Raw genomic sequence first — 6663 nt, forward strand, 5'->3', positions numbered from 1 at the left:
TCAAGTCAGTCAATACCGTCATCTCTGTAAGAACATTATTTTGATTCGAGCATACTACAGGTCATCGTTTAGCTCTATGTTTCCCAAACTTTTAAAAAATACTCCTGCCATTTTATTTTATGATTTTTTTTAAGAAATCACTTTTTAAGTTTGTTTATTATTTTGAGAGAGAAAGAGAGAGCATGAGCCAGGAGGAGCAGAGAGAAAGGGAGACAGAGAATACTGAGCAGACTTCTCCCTATCACTGCAGAGCCCAATGAGGGGCTCAATCCCACAACCTATGAGATCATGACCTGAGCCAAAATCAAGAGTCAGACTCTCACCAGACTGAGCCGCCCAGGTGGCCCTGTATCCCTAACATTTAAAAAATGCAGCCGTGATATATGTAAATGCAAATACTGTTTTATATTAACATTGTTATACCATGAACACACATACAAATATATCATTTAGAAGGATGAGTAAAGATATTTTTAAAAATCTGGCTATGATATCATGAAACGCCTCATTTTATCATTAGTGGATGTAAGTCCATATTTCAAATAGTCTTGAAATGTTTGGTCCTGCTCTTGTCAAATCTGATTACATCATCCTTGTTTTCATCTCATTATGGGACTGACAAGAATTAATACTAGAAATAGATAAATAGGTATTGGCTCTGACACTTTCTTGTCTATCACTTTCATTATTAATATTAACTATGAACCATAGTTTCTTAGAATCTCCTTTTTAAGATTTGGGCATTTGGGGTGCCAGGGTGGCTCAGTTGTTAAACATCTGACGTCAGGTCATGATCTCACAGTTCGTGAGTTCGAGTCTCACATAGAGTGAGCCTTGCTTCTCCTCTCTCTTTCTCTCTCTTTTCTTTCTCCCCCTCCCTCTTCTCCCTCCTGGGATTCTTTTTCTCTGCCTCTTGCTCACTTGTACCTTCTAAATAAATAAATTAATAAATAAGTGTGATATACTTCTAAAAAAAAGACTCTTGGGCATTTTGTGATGGTTAATTTAAAGTGGAAAAATATAATCTGTAAGTCTATATAACTAGCTCTCATAAACTGCCAGATATCATAATACACTGCATATTAAGTGCCTATGTGAAGGAATTGCTTTAGAATCTTCTGCATTGGGTACACCTGGGGGGCTCAGTCAGTTAAGCGTCCAACTTCGGCTCAGGTCACAATCTCATGGTTCATGGGTTCGAGCCCTGTGTCAGGCTCTGTGCTGACAGCTCAGAGCCTGGAGCCTGCTTCAAATTTTATCTCCTGCTCTCTCTCTGCCCCTTCCCCACTCACCCTCAATCTCTCTCTTTCTCTCTCACTCTCTCACTCTCTCTCAAAAACTGAATAAAAACTTAAAAAAAATTTAAAAATAAAGAATCCTCTGCCCTTGGGAGGAAGTCCCGTCTCTTTCCTCAGGACTGCCCCCAATAGGAGCAATTATGTGAGAAGCAAAAACAGTTAATGATTCAAAGTCCTGCTTCCATGGGCTCTTTCCATAAATTATTTAAGGTTACCATTCCTTTTCACTCCACTTTCTTCTCTGGCATACATCTCCCATTTTGTGTTGGATAGGGGTTGGTGTGGCAGCAGCCATCTTTTTGGATCTAAGTGGAAACTCAACGAGGGGGGTTACATTTAGTTTGGATTTAATGGAAAATATTTATGTATAAGTTATTGGTAACCATCCCAACACAGGAATGCTTTCCAGAAATATTTTTACTGCCACTATGCCACCTCATCCAGCTTCTGTGACATGAAAATGCAAAGCCAGAGGTCATATTGTGATCTGAGTGTGTCCAGTCGTGCTAGGCACTAGAAGTATGTGGGTAGTGGAGGCGAAACCAAGTTTGAAATCTATGAAGTCAGATATTATTCTTTAGAAAATTAGTGTAAAGAAACATGCAAAATTACAAGTGGAAGATTTGATTCTCATTAATGCCGAGTCAAAATGGAAGTCTCTCCTGACAGGAATACGCTAAATAATGAGGCATTTAAAATTATCAACTCGGCATATGTTCTCTTAATGAGAAAATCACATGAAGCTGAAATTCCTGTTTTTTCTCTTAAATAACAATTTGCTTTCATACCTTATTTTGTATTAGTATTTTTTTGGTTATTTTTCTTTAAGAAAGCTTCAAAAATATGGGTATATCAACCCCTAGAAAACCTAGATTTATGCCTGCCACATACCTTAGTAACTTGAAATCATTTGATATATGAATTGAGTGAGGAGAGTAAGGATTCTTTCGGTCCCTCTCTCTCTTCCCCTCCTCTGCTGGTGCATTTTCTCTCTCTCTCTCTCTCTCAATGATAAATAAACTTTAAAAAAGAAATAAAAACATGTGAAGACTACACTGTCATCTTCCATAAACTACTTTTTTCAGCACTTGCTTGAAAATATGTTTATAAAACAGACATTTCCCACCATGGTTTTAAAGTGTATTGTTTGATACAAGTGGTCTTTTTTTGTGCTTTGTAAAATGCATTAGTCTTTATGTTTTGAATGATTTATTTCTGGAAATTACTGAAAATGAAATTGGAATGCAAAATCCATATGAAGAGCTGAACTTCAGCAAAATTCAATAACATTAATATGAGTGAAGGTATTTTTCAACATCAAAAACTGCTTTTTGTGGATGTAAGGGGACTCAAAATTAGTAATCAAATAGGGGTTTTTTTTCCTATAACTTCTATAACAATGAAATAAATGTATAAATGATGACAGAATTTATTCATTCTACTATCCGACAAGTATTTTTAATGCTTGGGGGCCACTGTAGTAGGTGGGAATGAATGATAGTAATATAAATCAGATTTCATTATCGTGGAGTGAGAAGTGGCATGGTGAAGTGTAATGTGACAGATCTTGGTTTGAGACCCACCTCTGTCATTTGAGACTCAATTGTGCCATTTTGGGCCAGAGTTATTGAACTTCAATGGGACCTGTTGAAAAAAATAGAGATAATAATGCTCACTCAAATAGAAGAATGGAAAGAAGCCAATAGTTATTGTGCACATAGTATTATGTGCCAGCTCCTGAGATATATACCTTGTAAGCATCAACTAGAATTAGAAAGTATATGTACAGTGTGAGAGATGGGGAAGCTCGTAATCTTAGATGTATAGATATCATGTTGGAATCTCTGGGAATATGTGTCAGTCAGAACCCGGCAGGAAAGAGATGGCACACTCAACAGGGAAATGGAGTAGGATATGATGGAATAACCATTTATGACGGTTTGGACAGGGTTTAGAGAAACTAATGGAAGATGATGAAGCACTGTAGGGCAAGCCTGAAGGGATAAAGGGAACAATCAGTTACTCAAACTCAGAGAGAGAGAGATCCATCTGTAGCTGTTGAAGAAGGCTGCCTGAATCAGCTGTAGCCTTCAGACTGCAGGGGAGAGAGCCTGGAGAATAAGTCCTGACATTACTTCTCCCTTGACCTTAGATCTCCTGTTAGGGCCTCCCACTGGTTGAACCCAATTGGAAGTCATAGGGGAAGAGGTACCATTGGTATAGTCATAAAAGGCACCCACTCGAGCAGAGAGCAGGGAGGATAGGGTGGAAAGTAGATCTGGAGAAGCAAAGGAGGGTATCTAGCACAGAAAGTATAGAAATGAGGGGCGCCTGGGTGGCTCAGTCAGTTAAGTGTCCAACTTCAGCTCAGGTCATGATCTTGAGGTTCGTGAGTTCAAGCCCCATATTGGGCTTGCTGCTATCAGCACAGGGCCCACTTCAGATCCTCTGTCTCCCTCTCTCTACCCCAACCGCACTTGTACACTCTCTGAAAACTAAAATAAAACATTTTTTAAAAAAGTATAGAAATGAGCAAATGTTGCTTCCCATGTGTGTTCTCTTGTATCAAAAAGCTGTAATCAAGCTTTTTGAAGAGCAGGAGCTTCAGAGAAGGCATCTTTCTAGGCCAGTCTTACTTCAGAACCAGCCTTGTTCTAAATTCTAGCTCAAAAGTGATGAGATTTAAGTACATTAATCAACTCTGGGTAAGCTTTCCACATGGCCAATTCAGTGATTAAATTGTTCAATAGTGAGCATAACCAGTTTTTTAAAATGTCTCTTCACTCAAAGTCAAGAAGAAATGTTTCATCTCACTAGGTAGCTTATTATGGAGCTTGGGTTCTGACTGTCAAGCTATTGTATCCCCAACTCCATCTCATTTTCATAGACACTCCCAAAATAAAGTTAATTCTGTCACTCCTTTTTCTGTAGGCTGTCTCCTTTCATCAAGAAACAAACCTAATTGCTCAGGTCATGATCTCATAGGTTGTGAGTTTGAGCCACACATCAACACATCAGGCTTTCTGCTGTCAGCACAGAGCCCACTTGGGAAGCTTCTGCCCCGCCCCCCCCGCCCCCTGCTTGCATGCACACATGCACACACTCTAAAATATAAATAAACATTAAAAAAAACCAAAACGACCCCAATTACATGGATCCAGGAACAAAAATACCTAGAGTGAAATTACAAACTATCTCTGCACTAGGCTCCAACAATGTTAAGACTGGCCTTGGAAGAAGCAGGCCAGAAGAAAGAACATACCACCCGGTGATGATGGAAATGGTGATGATAATGATGATAAATCCTTATATCACACTTACACTGTGAATTCCTTGAGGTCTAGGAACACATTTTTCTCATCTTTATTTTCCCATGGCATTTGGAAGTATGCTTCAGTTGAATAAAATATTAATAAATGCTGGCTGAATTGAACTGTTAATCAACAAAGATAATCTAATCCAATGTGCTAATTATACAGTGTAGGAAAGAGACATGCTGTAGATCATGGTGGAAGGGATGCATTTCTTTCCCTCTTTAAGAGCTATTTTATTTTTTTTTATTTTTTAAAAGAGTTTGTTTATTTTTGAAGGAAAGAGACAGGGGAGGGGCAGAGAGAGAGAGAGGGAGACACAGAATCTGAAATGGACTCCAAGCTCTGAGCTGTCAGCACAGAGCCCGAAGTGGGGCTGGAACTCATGAACCATGAGATCATGACCTAACCAACTGAGCCACCCAGATGCCTTGTTAAGAGCCATTTCCTTCCTTCCTTCCTTCCTTCCTTCCTTCCTTCCTTCCTTCCTTCCTTCCTTCCTTCCTTCTTTCCTCCCTCCCTCCCTCCCTCCTTCCTTTCTTTTTGATAGTTTATTGTCAAATTGGTTTCCATATAACACTCAGTGCTCTTCCCCACAAGTGCCCTCCTCCATTACCACCACCTCCTTTCCCCCTCCCCCTCCCCTCCCCCTTCAGCCCTTGGTTCGTTTTCAGTATTCAGTAGTCTCTCAGGTTTTGCGTCCCTCTCTCTCCCCAACTCTCTTTCCCTCTTCTTTCCATGGTCCTCCATTAGGTTTCTACTGTTCTCTTGTTAGACCTATGAGTGCAAACATATGGTATCTGTTCTTCTCCGCCTGACTTCATTTCGCTTAGCATGACACCCTTGAGGTCCATCCACGTTGCTACAAATGGCCAGATTTCATTCTTTCTCATTGCCATGTAGTACTCCATTGTATATATATATACACCACATCTTCTTGATCCATTCATCAGATGGTAGACATTTAGGCTCTTTCCATGATTTGGCTATTGTTGAAAGTGCTGCTATGAACATTGGGGTACATGTGCCCCTATGCACCAGCACTTCTATATCCCTTAGGTAAATCCCTAGCAGTGCTACTGCTGGGCCATAGGGGAGTTCTACTGATAGTTTTTTGAGGAACCTCCACAGTTTTCCAGAGTGGCTGCACCAGTTTACATTCCCACCAATAGTGTAGAATGGTGCCCGTCTCTCCACACGCTCACCAGCATCTATAGTCTCTTGATGTTCATTTTAGCCACTCTAACTGGCATGAGGTGGTATCTCAGTGTGGTTTTGATTTGTATTTCCCTGATGATGAGTGATATTGAGCATTGTTTCATGTGCCTGTAGGCCATCTGGATGTCCTCTTTGGAGACGTGTCTGTTCATGTCTTCTGCCCATTTCTTCACTGGGCTATTTGTTTTTTGGGTGTGGAGTTTGGTGAGTTCCTTGTAGATTTTAAGTACTAGCCCTTTGTCTGATATGTCATTTGCAACTATCTTTTCTCATTCTGTCCGGTTGCCTATTAGTTTTCTTGATTGTTTCCTCTGCAGTGCAGAAGCATTTTATCTTGATGAGGTCCCAGTAGTTAATTTTTGCTTTCATTTCCCTTGCCTTTGGGGATGTGTCAAGTAGGAAATTGCTCCGGTTGAGGTCAAGGAAGTTGTTTCCTGCTTTCTCCTCGAGGGTTTTGATGGTTTCCTGTCTCACATTCAGGTCCTTCAGCCATTTTGAGTTTATTTTTGTGTATGGTGTAAGAAAGTGGTCTAGTTTCATTCTTCTGCATGTTGCTGTCCAGTTCTCCCAGCACCACCTGCTAAAGAGGCAGTCTTTTTTCCATTGCATACTCTTTCCTGCTTTGTCAAAAATTAATTGGCTGTATATTTGTGGGCCCAGTTCTGGGTTCTTCATTCTATTCCATTGGTCTATGTGTCTGTTTTTGTGCCAATACCATACTGTCTTGATGATGACAGCTTTGTAGTAGAGGCTAAAGTCTGGGATTGTGATGCCTCCCGTTTTGGTTTTCTTCTTCAATATAACTTTGGCTAAACGGGGTCTTTTGTGGTTCCAGA

This window comes from Suricata suricatta, chromosome 10, assembly GCF_006229205.1.
Source record: "Suricata suricatta isolate VVHF042 chromosome 10, meerkat_22Aug2017_6uvM2_HiC, whole genome shotgun sequence".
Taxonomy (NCBI): Eukaryota; Metazoa; Chordata; class Mammalia; order Carnivora; family Herpestidae; genus Suricata; species Suricata suricatta.